Raw genomic sequence first — 14,993 nt, forward strand, 5'->3', positions numbered from 1 at the left:
CAAAGTTGGATGTGAGACTCTGGGAGTTTTTCAGCAAAGGTGATTTTGTAGTAAAACAGTTCAGTGCATATAAAAAATATCCCTAGAGCTGTCTACAATGCTAACAACAATATTTTGAAATTAAGCTAAAAAAGACTCATGTTCCCTTCAACAAAATTCCACATGGACATATTCAAAAATTCTGTATGGCCTCAGTGCACCAGGGCCCATTTTCCAGTAGAAATACTTTTCCCTACAAAACATATGGAAATGTATGTGAGTGTTTTCTTTTATTTCTAATGCCAAAGTAGTTGCTTTCCCTAAACTTGACACAGAATGAAATTTGAGGATATGAAATCCCAGTCAGCAAGGTGACAGAACAACTGGGCAAATGTGTTTCCGATGAACCTTAAATGTGAAATTCAAATTGGACAAATAATTCATTTGATGTTACTCAGAAATAAACAAGGACTCACAAATAAATAGAGAAGTGAATTGGATAGAATGGTGCAGTTGTATCTTCTGTTACCTCAGTACTAGCCATCAATCACTGTCAGTTAATTATCATTAAGATGGCATAAAAAAAGGCCCTTGTGGGAGCTGGATAGTCTGTGAGCTTCGTTCTTTCATTAAAAACAAGATAAACAATATAAGCCTTCTTGTTGCGTTTTGGTTGGTTTTTTTTTTTCATTTAGGTCTTTTTATATACAAGGAAATGATGTGAAAAGGTGAATCTTGAAATGAATAATTGTGCTGATAGTTACCATATGGATTGCAGAGAAGGCAGTAGAACAAGGGATTCAAAATTAAAGTTGTTATTTGTCAGGAAGAGTTTAAAGATTTTTAATTTTTCTTTTTTTCTTTTTTCCTTTTTTTTTTTTCCTGAAAACCAGTAGGATTGCCCTTTCTAAGGTGCAAAACTTGTGGGATTTTTAAAAGAAATACTTACTTCTTAATTAACTGTGCTGTTTTTAAGCCTCTAGGGTTTCTATTTTTCTGTTCAACATCCAGTGTGGAAACTTTCTTTTTAAAAAAAAGGATAAAAGCTAAAGTCACGTGACTCCAAAAGGTGATTCTCCAACAGAACATGAGCCAGCATGAAATTCAGTATGAGTTGCGAATACAGAAATTTTCAGAGCTTCCGAGCTGATCCGAGGGGCTCATGAGCACTTGGCTAATGACAGGAAGAGGAATGCAATAGTGGACAGGAGCAGCTGCTACTTCCAGGGTGTTTCCCTGCACTGCTGAGTAGCAGTTCACACTCTTAAAAGTGCTGAGGTTTATTGATAGTGCTCATGAGCATCACAAACAGGGGCTGGTACCCGAGCTCTGTGCCATTTCTGCCTTTGATATAAAATTGGTTCTGAGTCAGCTCGTGCTTGCTCAGCCTGAGGATCACAAGGCTCTCCTGGCTGAGCTCTTGCTCTGCAGAAGGCGGCTACAGAGATTAGAGTAAGCCCTTATGAATTTTTCACATCTCTAAATAATTATTTATCATGGGAAAATTTATGTGTTATATACAGAACTTTTTGTTTGTTTTTTGGGGATTTGGGTTTGGTTTTGGAAGTGAGGCTTCCTTGTTAACTTTTTTCCCTCTCAAAGGGCAGAAGCAGCGCCTTATGAACAAGAACAATTTAAAGGCTGAAGCCTTCAGGGCCGAAGGCCTCTCTGTTCAGCAAAATAATAATAATAATTTTTAAAAAAACCTTACACTTTGAATTAACCACGTTTTGGCCAGTTGCCCAAATAAACCTCAGAGCTGGGAGTCATGTAAATGCAAGCGTTTCCACCCAGATGTCAAAGCAGCAAAAGGCCTGTAAATGACACAGCCTCAAACCAAAATGAAGTCTTTAGCATTGGTGAGCAATGGTTTCTAATGAGGAGGAATGAATGACTTAAAATAGAGCAGAGATGCCCAGTTCAGGGCTCTTCAGGGTGAATACAGCCCATCAGGACAATTCATCTGCTCCTTGTCAACCTCCTTCTCCTGGGAAAGCCTCTTTGCCTGCACAGATCCAGACTGCAGGCAGCACTTAGTGTGTGATGGGCAGCCAGGTGGTCGCAAGGTAGAGACCCGTGTTCAGATCAGGTCAGGTAACTCACATTGTCCGTGCACCCCGTTTTTCTTTTTTTGGTATTTTCTGATGTGTCAGGAAAGATGGTACTTTGGATAAAACCTCATCAAGTAAGCTACTTTCTACTCTTGGGTCTTTGCTCCCTCTGTCGTCACATGTTGAGTTTCTTCATTCTGATTTAGCTAGTGGAGAAGGAAGATCCTCCAGTGCAGACTGTATTTTGCGAGGTTGGGTCAATGTTAGCATGTCTGTAAACTAGTAGAAGGGGCAATTAGGCCATAGCAGAAAGGGACAGTGCATCTTGAAAGAAAACTAAGACAGAAACCCTAACCTCTTCTAATTTACATATGGTGACATTTTGCAGAAATATTGTAACATTAGCAGTGGCATAATGAAATTCTGCCTATCAGCCGTGGAAGGAATAATGTTACTGTAAAGGTAACCTGTCCACAGTTTGTTATCAAGAAAATATTCATGGCGAGAAACATACATTTACCAATGAGTGTTAAGAACAGTATTTTTTCCTTATATTTTTTTTCTCATGGGCTATCCATCTTCCCCTCCAGATTTACTGCATGATCACTCCCTTTACATGCTAATTATGTGCAGCTCTGGTGAATTTGTTAGTAGTGACACTTCGGGGACCCAGTGGGACTGCAACTCATTATGTGGCAATGTCCAGATATATCAGATATTATTAGCTGTCATTAATCTGCTGTGGAAACATTGAGTGCACAGCCAGGAGAGAGACCAGGAAATAGAGTAAAAATGAAGTCTGCAGCCGCCCTGGCCCCCAGAAGGTCAGAGGGCAAATCAGCAGGGGAGAAGAATACACCTTAAAATGGCCAGTGCTTAACAGCAGATTTTTAACCCATTAGAAACCAACGTTTCCAAGAAGAGGAAAGACAAAAAGAAATGATAGTGTTTGTAATGTCCATACGGCTACGCTTTACTGGAGGAAACGGGGATACAGTCTCTCAAACTACTGCTTTCTAAAGCAATTTTGTAGAACTGCATCTCAGCGATAAAAGCGTGTGAAGAGGAGGAAGAGTGAGCAACATGCGGTATCTGTCTCAATGTGGATAGTGCCCAAGCATAAAGCTTTGAAATTAGGCACGCGTAACTCAGAATAGGATTAGGCCTCCCCTCCATTTGAAGGTCGTATTTTATAGAACCAGCCCTGGCAGTAAAGAAAATCCTGCAGGAATGAAGAGCTTGTTCTCGCTGTTCATCCAGACCTGTAATTTGCCTGTATAAGCGCAGGCGTTTGCCTCCAGACTGCGGACACAGTGCTGATCAGCCTCTGCTATGCGGCTTAAAAACACAAATCCCAATAGGTTGCATTTTTGGCATCGATACTGAAAAATAGTCACTTGTAAGAGTTATGCATATCTGTGCTTGTGCAGCATTAATTACAGGGCTTGGAGTGCAGACATAAAAACAAAAGAAGGATTCTTCCCAGAAAGCTCTGCAGTCTTTCTGATCTCCAAGATGACAGGCAGAGTACTACCCAGGAGTGTAGGAAGTCGTATCTTCTTTCTTTACATCAGCTAATAAGGCTGGAAGAAAGCAGGCAGGCTTTAAGGCAGACGGGGTCTTCTCTGGTCTGAAACAGAAACAGAAAACACCAAAGTAGAGGCTAGGAATCTCTGAGTTTAGTGGTGATGTATTAACTAGACAATTTGCAGAGCAGGGGAAAGGTAGTGGGTTGGTTAGTCTGTGTGCATTGGTAACTTATGGGTGACTTTTGCTACTGTCAAGGGGCAACCTGGAAATTCAGTGACCTTAAGAAAAAAAAAAGTAAATAATGAGATAGGGGGATTCAAGGTAGGAAAGACTACATTTTATCAAAGAAAGTAAAAATAATCTTTTGTTTCCATGGTTGCAAGGACCTATGCTCCTTTATCTAGAAGTTGCAGTGCTTTAGTTAGGAGGTTTATACAAAAACTAAAGGAAGGAAATCACTCTCAAATTCTTCAACAATGACAGCTTATACTTGTTTGGGGAAGCTGGAGTGAAGTTCTTCAGCCAGTTGCTTGGAAATTTCCAAGTGAGCCACCCATCTGAGTTTCCTGAAGGAATTTGGGAAGTACTGGTTTTATTCCCATTAAAGGGGTCTAATTTAATGCTTCACAATTTTTCACATACTATGACCTTTGTGTGATCTAATCTTATCCTAGTGAGGATAACAGGAAAAAAAAATGGCCTGATGTTTTATTTATGGGCCTGTTTTCAGTTAGACTCTGATAAACCCATGCAAAACCAACAACCGTGGGCTCAGTTTTAGGTTGTCTTAAATTCTGCACAATCCCATGAAAGAGAAAGCAGTGTTAGTATTTGGTGAAACAGCTCCCATGAATACTTCCTAAACTAACAGTCGTTCATGAACTCAAGTTCTAGGAAGAGATTTAGAAGTCATTCTGGTGGCATTGTGGGCTTTGCAGAAATACCCAGAAGTGTTACGGAATACAGTGTTAGCCATGGGGCAGGTGGCAAGTACCCAGGGAAATAAAGCAGCAGCACTTTTATCATTGGTCTTGAACCTTTGCAATTTTGGTGTTACAGGAGGGTTTGTTTATTTTTATGTGAGAACAATGCAATATCAAAGAAAAGTTACAATCTAATGGCATTAATGTGGACAAAAAAATCACGAAAGCCATTCGGAGTGCTGTATGAATACATTCAATAGGTCAGGCATAGATTCTTTTATAGTCTTTTTCTAGTGTTTATGAAATTTTACAAATATGGCATGTCTTGTCCCTTTTCCAGGGGAGGGGAATAAAACCTCATTCCAGTTTCTTTTTCCTTTGAGTGCTTCGAAGAACTAAAAATGAGGTGAATACTGTTTTACTGTTGGGTTAATGAGTTACAGGTCAGACTTATAGTGGAAAAATTGCAGCCAGCCTCCATGGTGCTGCGTTTGCCAGATTTGCATTGATGAAGCTATTATGTCAGGCTCACTTTTTTTTTTTTCGTGGAGGAACATGTTTGCTATTTGCCCATCAAGATTATGCTGTCTTTTCAGTGCCTGTGTTGCTCCTTATGATCCTGCAGGCACTTATTTTCACATTTAACATGATACGCATGAGTAACCCTTTTTCAACTGGTGGAACTAGTCAGGTGTAAAACTCAGATGTATGTACTCCGTAGGGCTGGGGCATGAGCAAATTCCACAGAACACAGAAGTGTGTTACGTTTTACAGAAGTCTGCCTCATTTCTTATTCCATTGTTCGTAGCAAGTTGAGTAGTTAGGTTTTATCCAGATAAACCTGTATCAGCAATGCTAATGAGGATATCTGCACAGCTGCCTTTGGTCTTTATTGTACCAAAAATGGTGTCTTAAGTATTAAGTTCAGTCTTGTAAAAGATGGCTGTTCAATAGATATACTCAGAATTGTTTTCAAAGTAAATTTCTAGAGATAGGTTTAAAATCATTGTAAGTTGTAACGTAATGGCAGGAGAAGGCCATCCCCTTGAATTTGGAGTGTGGAGAGAACCAATAAACAGGAAGTGCTGGATTGCTCTTTTGCTTGTGACTTGGAAAGTTAGGAAGTATAGTGTAAAAGCTCTAACAGCAGTTTTACCTTCCTGGACAAGCATGAATGAATACCTTTAGGAATATCCTAATACATTTGCTTTTTTTTCATGATCTGCTTTGTAAAAGCTAATCATAGTTACAGATTTATAGTGTATAATGCGTGCAAACTTAGTTTTAATTAAGACTATATTCAGATTTCTGAAAGTTAAGAAGCGACGTCAGCTCTGAACTGATATATTTGCTTAGGAGTTGCTTTGCTGTGTGAGCTATTAGATCAGCTGCAATATTCTCAGAGGCTGTGGGAGGGCCTTGCCTCCCGAATTTTAGGATCATGGTCGTCAGTATCTGATTCTGCATTTCCTCTGCAAATGACTGCAAGTGGCAGGGCTCTATCACAGCTCTGCTTTCCTTACCTCATGCAGCACTTTATAGCATGCAACATTGCCAGCACAGTAGGTGGTAAGCGCCATAAATCACCCTACCTGATATAAAGGGTAATCAATATTTAGGGTGATTCACTGTTTTTGTGATGTTTACAGGGAAAAAATGGAAGGACAGATGACTTAAGGTTTAGATTCATTGCAGCTTTCCTGATGTCCCTGGTCATTTATTCATTATCATCATCGCTTATTTAGGTGACTTAGGTTCTTGCAGAATAAGGTACTAGTTAGCATCAGTGAAGAGGGAAGAATCCGACCTGAAATTACCGAGCTGTGAGTTGTCATTAACGTTTTATTTAAAAGGATTCTGGTGCAGCTGAGGCAGGAACAAGAAAATGCAACCAGAACAGTAACATTACCAAAACTCAGGGCAATGTTTCAAGACTATTTCTTGAAAAACTAAAGATTTTTACTATATTTTCCAAAGTCACAGATGTTGATTTTTTTTTATAATTAGTAGTATTTTTATTTCATCAGGACTATAAGAATGGAAATCAGAGCCCTTTTGCTGCTGTTCTAGCTAGAAAAAAGGTAGGAGTTTTCTGAACCCCAGAAAAATATTATTTAAATGGATAAAACAGATTAAAGAGAGACTGTTTAAACTGCATGGAATGATGAACATTTGAGAATTTGTGTTTCACTGCCACAAACGGTCGCAGAAATTGGGTTGCACATGTCTATCCACATGCCTATGTGTTTATATGTGCTGAAAGTGCATACTGTTGGGTCAAGGGTGAGTAACAATTCCACAAGTCTCCACTAGGCAGTTGTAACTGTTCATTTCAGATGCAAACAAATTATTTCACAACAAAATACAGATAAACAAACCTTAAATTCACTTTAATTTCTTTTAATGAGGAGTTACATTATGCAGTACCAAAACATAATAATTTCCTAGATTTATTGTAATCTGTTTCTAAACGCATCAGGTGTTTACTGAGGTTTTGTTTTCTTAAAAGCATTGTGGCCACACATTCAACTTTTGAACCTTCTTCTGCAGAGTGTTGTAGAATCAACTGCCTCTGGAAAAAAAAACCCACAAAAAACAAAAAACAACAACCACCACCACCCAACCAACCAAAGAAAAATGCAAAAAGATGGCTGAGTTTTTTTCAGGGGAAAAAACTGAGAGATTCACAGGGAATTTTGCTGTTCCCCTTAACAAAGCCAAGGTTCTGCCCTGGTGGCCTGGACCTGGATCCAGTATAATGCTGTGTTAGGTGGATGCCTCTTCTGGGTGTGTTAAAGATCCTAGTGATCTCTCTCACTTTCTTCCTCCTCTACGCACCTGAATCTACCCTTGACAGTGAATTTTGACGGCATCCCTTTTGAACAGCTTTATATGATTGCTTCCATCCACAGGTTACTTTATTCAAGTGGATTTGCCACAGAGCACTCGCCCATTAACAATCTCTTCTGCAGCCTGCTTTAAAATCTGCTTATGGTTATGGCCAGATAAAAGCATGTGAGGTCAGTTTGGTAGAGCAGAGACAAATACTTTAACATAAGGTTTTCTATTCTGTGCAAGCAGCTAATAAAAGTGCCCGCAGGTGTTGAGAATTATCCTTCTCTTGGAGATTTCTTTACAATCTGAACCTAATCTTGGCAAAAGCTTTGGCAAGGATATCTGGCACATTAATTAAATGACTTTCCCTCCCCCACAGGTCTTATGCTGTAACTTTGATTAACCACCTCTGTGCCCAGGAAACGAACTGCTGGATAGGCATTATCAGTTTCGCAGGTGTATGGATGTTAGAGATAACATGGGATTCCTCCTTTATCTGGATGGATGCTCCTTACTGTTTCAATGCTACACAGCTTTTCCCCTAGCTACAGCTACAGGGATCCTGCAGGCATGTTACGAGATTTTAGGATGAGGACCTTTTTATTCAATATGTATCTCTGGATGGCCTCTGCTGAGAAGTTTCAGATCCTTAGGGGGAAATGCCTGACTCCTCCAGAGCTCCCCCTCTATTTAAATGGCTTTTCCTTTCTGCAGTATCACAGCTGTGACACATCAAAGCCAGTAGCTGGTGTGGCAGGACATGCATTCCCAAATCAGCCTCAGTGACGAAAGGTGATTTGCAGTGACAGGTTTCATATCTTACGGTGTCATTTTCATGAATGACTTGGCTAATTAAATTTAATGTGGAACAAGAGCTTGCTTACATTCTGTCAGGCTTAAGATGTTCTTACTCACACCTTACTTAAGGAACAATTCCTACTGTTGAATAAGGGCTCCAGGATTTAGCCCTCTGTTAGCAGTCTTCCATAAACCCTTTGTTTTCCTAGCATGTTAAAAACCAAGGCTTAATAGGTTCATGATGACATCAGTTATCAAGATTTGTGTGGTGTTGGCAGATGTTGAATTTTCAGTGGAAAACCATTAAACAGATTTGAGTCAGGGCAGGTTTCACAACATGCACGTATTATACCGGTGGTTACATGTGTTGACTTAGCTTTATTTATTACAAAGGAAAACAGGCCTGTACTTATACAACAACAGCAATGAGAAATTAATCTTCCCAATACGAAAATCAGTCTTGTCTTGTTAAAGGTACTCAAAGTTACATATTGAACATGCTGAGCTTGCAAAAACTATGTCTGCAACTTTCAGATTTAATAAATCTAAAATTAAATATAAAAAAAAAAAAAAGATTTTTGGGTACCTTTATTTTTGGACATCCAGTGTAAAGAAGGCAAAATTTCAGAAAGTGTTGAATGTCTATTCTTTGACAACCATTCTTTCCGAAATGTCTCAAGGTAAGCACATGTTTATTTTCACACCTGATTAGATTTTCACTTTTGGATGCTGATTGCCCATCAGTTCAGAACACATCAATTCTGTACTAGTTCTAATATTCTTCAACATTAAAAAGTTTCTTTTTGTCTGCAAAGTTTGCCCAGCGGAGTCGTCTGGAGCAGTGATGGTGTCCAGGGCTGCATGTGATGCGATAAGTGTGTAAGAAACATATGCCAAACATTGAAACCAAATACATAGGGAGAAATTATTTTACAAATAAAAGCAAGATCCAACATAGCAAAAAAACTAAACCCCACAACAAACCAAAATGATAACAATAAAAATCAAAGGAGAGCAGTTCCGTTTTGTGTATATGTATGTGTGTATATAGTAACTTGAAATGAGATGGGTTTAGTTGCTGCAATGTTTGGTTCATACATTAATTAGGACTTCGGTTTGGAGATGTACTCATGCAGTGCACTGAAACAAAAATATATTGTGTCTCACTTTCTATTTAACTGTAAACGTGTTGGAGACTTTGTATTTTCTTGGAAACTAAACTTCACTCAGTTGTTATGAATTACTTCATGTTCTGCTTATGCATCAGGAGGCATCTAATCATGGTCCTTCTTGTTAGAAGGTACCAGTAAAGTTGTTCTTATAAAGCACCTTTTCCCCCCCTGAAGTTTGTTCTGAGTCTTTGATTGTCAGTGCTGCTGCTAAGGCATGAAGTTTCCTGAATGTCAAAATTTATTCTGACAGTAACTACAAGGTTTCAAGGGGTAAATCAATTATTTTTCAGTCATATGGTACACTACATAGAGAATCATTAGAACAAGCAGGGATATTGCACATCCATGTGTTTAAATGTAAATAATTAAAAAAGAAAGGAGAAAACCTAACGTTCTAACTTTCTCATGAAGAAGCACTTGATTTTCTTTTTTTTTTTTAAGACACTTTGAGGAAACTTTGCTTTTGAAATATGCAAATTTTTAAAAATTGAAATGCTTTGCAATATTTTATTCAGAAAATCTTAAAAAAATAATTTCATACTGAAATATTGCTTTGATATTTGGGGATTCAAACACACTTTTAATTTTTGACAGCCTTTCACTTTATTTTCTTCCCATTTGTCTTATTTAACATTATAGCTACACAAAATAAGAGCAACGTGTTTTGAACAAGTAACGGCATTTTCCTTCAGAGGCAACTCCACTATTTTAAGTTTTGCTCCAGTTTGGAACAGAGCCAAATTTTTCTATCTTGCAGTCCTGTATAAAACAATCCTTTGACTTCAACGGAGCTCTATTTTTCATCAGGCAAACAAACAAAAAAAAATTCCTTTACTGCGTGCATGCAAAACCACTGTTTCTTAATCAGCAGCAACTTTTCCAGTACATGAAACCAACCACCGACAAAAAGGACAGGGCAGAAGACAAGCTTGGAATTAGGACCTCAGTTTTCACCAGCTAAAGAACAGATGATCATCCACAGATGCGAGTGTGCAAAAGAAAACATTCCCTCCCAAACTTTTCAAGGAAAAAACAAATGATGAAATGTTGGATAATTATGATTTCATGAGTTACGTGATCTCCTAATTATTACAAATGGGTAAATAGAAAGACTCTGATTATTTACACTGCTGACCTGCCCCAGTTTTTTGCCATTCATTATAGTCAGTAATGTTTATAGCAAAATTATTCCTAACAATAACATTTATAATATTTTAATGTGTGCGTATGGAGGGAAATAGCACATGAAAGAATTTCAGTGCAAATAAACCTCGACCGATTTACATTTGGAACTCTACTGTATTATTTTAGGACCCCAGTCCTCAAAACACTTATGGTTAGCTTTATTCACACAATTCCAATGGGACAACTCATGTGCATAAAGCTAAGTCTTTTCTTAAAGAAGAGTTTTCTTGTACCTTTCCCATCCCACCCTTCACTTCCCGACATGCATGTGCACGGGGCGGAATAGATGTGTCTAAGCAGATTCCTGAACACACTGAACTGTCTCTTCATTCTCTGGAGCACGTAATTTTAATGAAATAACTATATAGGGTTTTGTGTATGGATGAATGTACAGATATTTGCACAAGTATTAATTAATTTATTCCGTGGACACCAAGTAATTATCTGTTTTGCTGCAAGGGCAATTTGCTGCCATACTAAGCAGAAGGCATTCTTTTACCAAACAAAACAAGCACAGCAGCATTTTCAGCCATGTGCTGAAATGTGTGATCAGTATTAAAATGTGTTAAGCATGGCATCATTATTCTAAAACCAGCCACAGAGATATAAAATGTGCTGTGATATTGCAAACTGAGCACAGTTTGATTGTAGGACACCCGGGTAGAGGGTTTTTGTATTAGAATATACATCGCATCTATAATGCCTTCTTCTCTAAAATGTAATTAGGTTTTTTTATGAACTGGTAAAATATAGTACATAAAGGACTCAGGGGATTTCCATATAGCCACATTTATTCCCACACGTCTTTCCAAATCATAAATGGTTGTCTTCCTTAGAAATGGATTAGGACAAATTGCATTAGGACACGATTGTGAATCTGATTAAGGTGGAACCATGATCAGGTTTTTTCTTTTGGGCAACCATGTTTTCTTATAACAACCAGAAGACAAAAAAGCCTTTGGCAAGATGTTTCAAAGGCCTTTCTCATATGCACATAAAAGCAGTTTTCATGCTAATTCAAAAATTGGTCCACACCTATAATTTCTTTATATAGCCAAGACAAAGCTTTGGGCAAAATTTTGCAGTAGTATATATTTCAGATACAGACTTGTGGTTTCAGTAAAAGCTCGTAAAAATGAATTTCCATGCATAATTTCCTTAAGGAGAAGACTCTGAAGGCAAGCTGCAAGAGAGGCGCAAGATCAGGCATTGATTCCAAATCTGTTCAGAGAGCGGAATGCTGAGAACAAAACCATCCCCAGTGGAAAACTGATTTAATATACTGAATAAATACCTTTTCAAATGAATGTGCTCTTAGAAAGGCCCCAGCGCCTCCTCTTTTTGTGTTAGCGTCTGACCCAAACCGAGCGCACTGCATGACATTGTTTGACATGGAAGGAAACTAGCACAGATATGTCTGTCGATGGGCAGAACAGCAAATGTTTGGAAAAAACAAAACTTGGCAAAAACGGCTGTTACTTTCTTCCCCATTCCCCGCCCTTTTTTTTTTTGTTTTAAATAGTATTCTCAACGCCATAAAGCTAAAGGGAACTTAATTCCAGCATTTTCTCTGTGTTGGTTGTCAAATCTGTTGGTGCTCTATTGCTACTCAACAGAAAACCAGAGTGGAAGAGGCTGGGAAACCCATCTTTCTTTGCCTCCTTACAGCTCCATTGCATATGAGTGTTTTGATTTCTTGAACAAACATGTAGGATTCAGCTGAGAAGTAGGACTCCACTGAGTTAGGAACTGAAAGTCTCTATGAAGAAAGAAGGTCCCTGTCTCCAAGGGCTAGCGTTTGGCCTATGAAAATAAAGAGAACAGGTGGGTCTCATGAATAAATTTTGGAAGCCCAAGGAGCTCCATAATCTTTGTGCTTAGTATAGTAAGTATCAGTGATGTTATAGTGCCCGAGTAACTGCAGCCGTCTGCTTTATTGCTAGCCTTGATGGTTTTTACAGTTTTTTCCCAGTTTAGGCCAAGATTCAGTGATGTTTATTTTAAATTGTTTGTGTTTGACCTGATATTAGCATTGTTTTGGCAAATGTAAGTAAGAATCTGAATCCTTCATGTGTCTCATGCAGGCAGAGACCAGACAAAATAAGAACAGATCTGAACTCTGGTCCAAATTTCAGGGTGTACCCGTCTGAAGTAGGTTCTTCCTGACGATGGAAAACATCTAGTTATCTCTTGTCAGTTGTTGGCAACTCACTCCGGTTTCATCCAGAAGCTGAGGGCCTGACACGAATGTGGTTGGACGCTTGAGCTAGTGACCCAGCAAGTGAATCCTCACCATTTTTCCAGGCTGACAATCCTTGGGTACCCCTCCAGACTTTGCATGTTTATATAAACTGAGTGTCTGAAAATGTTATGAATCAGTAACGTTAGTTTATAGCCCAGTTTCCATAAGTAATAATGACCAAACAAATGCAAAAACTTTTTTGTCTTTCTCTCCCCTTGGCATTTCCAAGTGGATTTGCTCACACCTGGGACTGTCAAGACATCTAGAGGAAGGTCCCATTCAGAGGGACTGAAAACCAGCAGCGGTGGGGCACTTTTCTGGATTTCTTGGCCAAGCTGGGACTCAGTTCTGAAATATAAGTATGCATGTCCTCCCTTGGACACTTCAAAGTAGAGGTTCACCTACATTTCACAACAGTAATTTCCAGCTGAAACAGGGAAGGTGCAAAAAGCCTACCCTCATGTTCCCCAAATCTGCTCTTTTACAGTGCCCTTTACAAGAGAACATCTTGGCCCATGCCAATACAGTCGTGGCTTGTTGTAGAGTTCACGTCTTACTAAAATTGTTAGGAAACACAAAGTAAAAAATTATTATAGTGAATTGGGATATAGTTGTGTTAGTCAGAAATAAAACAAACTAGAAGGGGGGAAAGAAAAGGTTAGCCAAAACTGGCACACAAAGTTTTCTTACCTATTGGAGTTTGTCTCAGGTTTGTTCATCCAGTTTATTTATATATGTATAAAAAGAGAGTGAGCGAGAGAGACGTGTACACACACATATATGTATATAAAGAAGAAAATGTTAAGATCAGAAATCCAAAATCTAAAATTAAATTATTGCAGGAGGTAAGTTCATGAGCTGGATAATCTACCTGTAATAGCAGCTTATTATTTTCAGAAAATTTAGTCCTCTTTTTCTCAGTAATAATTAGTCTTTTCAGTGAAAATTTTACTACTTTTTAGACACTTAAACATGTCTGTGAAAACTAGAGCTGGCTGGGAAGTCAGGTGTTGAAAAATTTCTGTGAAAACAATTCCTTTATATATATTTAAAAGTATATCCAGAGGTTTTCAGAATCTTCCCAGCTCAAAAGCTAACTGAGCTATGTACTAAAATGGGGAAAAATTTTAGTTTGTGTTTGTTCCATTTATTTTTCATGACCATTTTAGCTTTTGTTTTAAATTGACAATGAACCATTTCAATAGAATCGGGCTTTTTTTTTTTTTTGAAAGGGAATTTTTGTCTAAAATGTCAAATGAAAAAAATTTCAATTACATGTCGTGTAAACAGTGTTCATATTTGATTTTCCCACAGATTCTCTGCTTGGAATGTTCCTTTGAGAATTAAATAGCTTATACAATCAGAGTGGTTATCTAAATCATGCCGTTTTCTTATTTTCTCTGATTGGGTAAGGTTTTATAAACTGCTTTCACTTCTGCCTGAAGTAAGGCTTATTTGTTTCACAAAATTATTTTCATTTCATGAATGAATTAATCTGAGCTCCAGACATAAAAATTCACTCTCTTAACACTGTGCTCACATTAGTATTTGTGAGAAGTAACAAAGATGAAGCAAAATTCAATGTTTCTTAAAAGTGTCATGTTTGAGTATTTTTGCTGTTCATTCACTGGTACCTTGCAGCTTGGCCATCACTGCAAATCTGTTCTTTAATTTCTCTACAAAACATGGCAAATTAGTCACCAGAAGGCCCTGCAATTCAAAGTCTGTACAGAGAGTGATTGGAAAACCTGACTCCTGGTTGTAATTATTCATATGATTTACCTGCAGTCATGTCACTTTTATGGCACTTAAAGATATGCTATATCTATTTATTCAGCTAATTGTCCCAATCAATTTCTGTGACAAATTTACTTAAATCCAATAGGGTTGGGTGCTAGATTCTTAGCTAGCTTAAAGCTTTATGGAGTTATGTCAGATGGAAAATCTGGCCGGGGAGGGGATAGAAATGGAACAGACCAACATGATCCTTGGGACCTTTTTTCACTTTATATTATTCTGGTTATATTCCAAGTAATTTCTATTGAGAGAAATACCAGAAAGACTAACAGAGGCATAGAATAGGCCAGGCTGGAGGGGACTTGAGGAGGTTGTCCAGTCCAACTCCCACACACAGCTCCAGTCCTCGGCCCATCCAAATGGTCTTCAGCAAGACTCTCTCCAGTTTGTCCCTGTCTTTCTTGTACTGGAGGGCCAGAAGGTAAGCACAGTAAGAGACCTGCTTTTTCAAGGTCATTAGTCGCCATCTCTGACAACTACA

General features: G+C 38.3%; 1 long non-coding RNA gene across 1 annotated transcript in view; it reads right to left on the minus strand.

The window, feature by feature from the left end:
• Window positions 1–1,002: 1,002 nt before the first annotated feature.
• LOC128136062 (uncharacterized) overlaps window positions 1,003–14,993 on the minus strand; it is a 34,986-nt gene continuing 20,995 nt past the window's right edge. Inside the window, exon 3 of the long non-coding RNA XR_008233247.1 lies at window positions 1,003–3,660. This is a non-coding gene — a long non-coding RNA (uncharacterized LOC128136062). The remainder of the gene's footprint in view (window positions 3,661–14,993) is intronic.

Source organism: Harpia harpyja, chromosome 1 (genome assembly GCF_026419915.1).
Source record: "Harpia harpyja isolate bHarHar1 chromosome 1, bHarHar1 primary haplotype, whole genome shotgun sequence".
Classification (NCBI taxonomy): Eukaryota; Metazoa; Chordata; class Aves; order Accipitriformes; family Accipitridae; genus Harpia; species Harpia harpyja.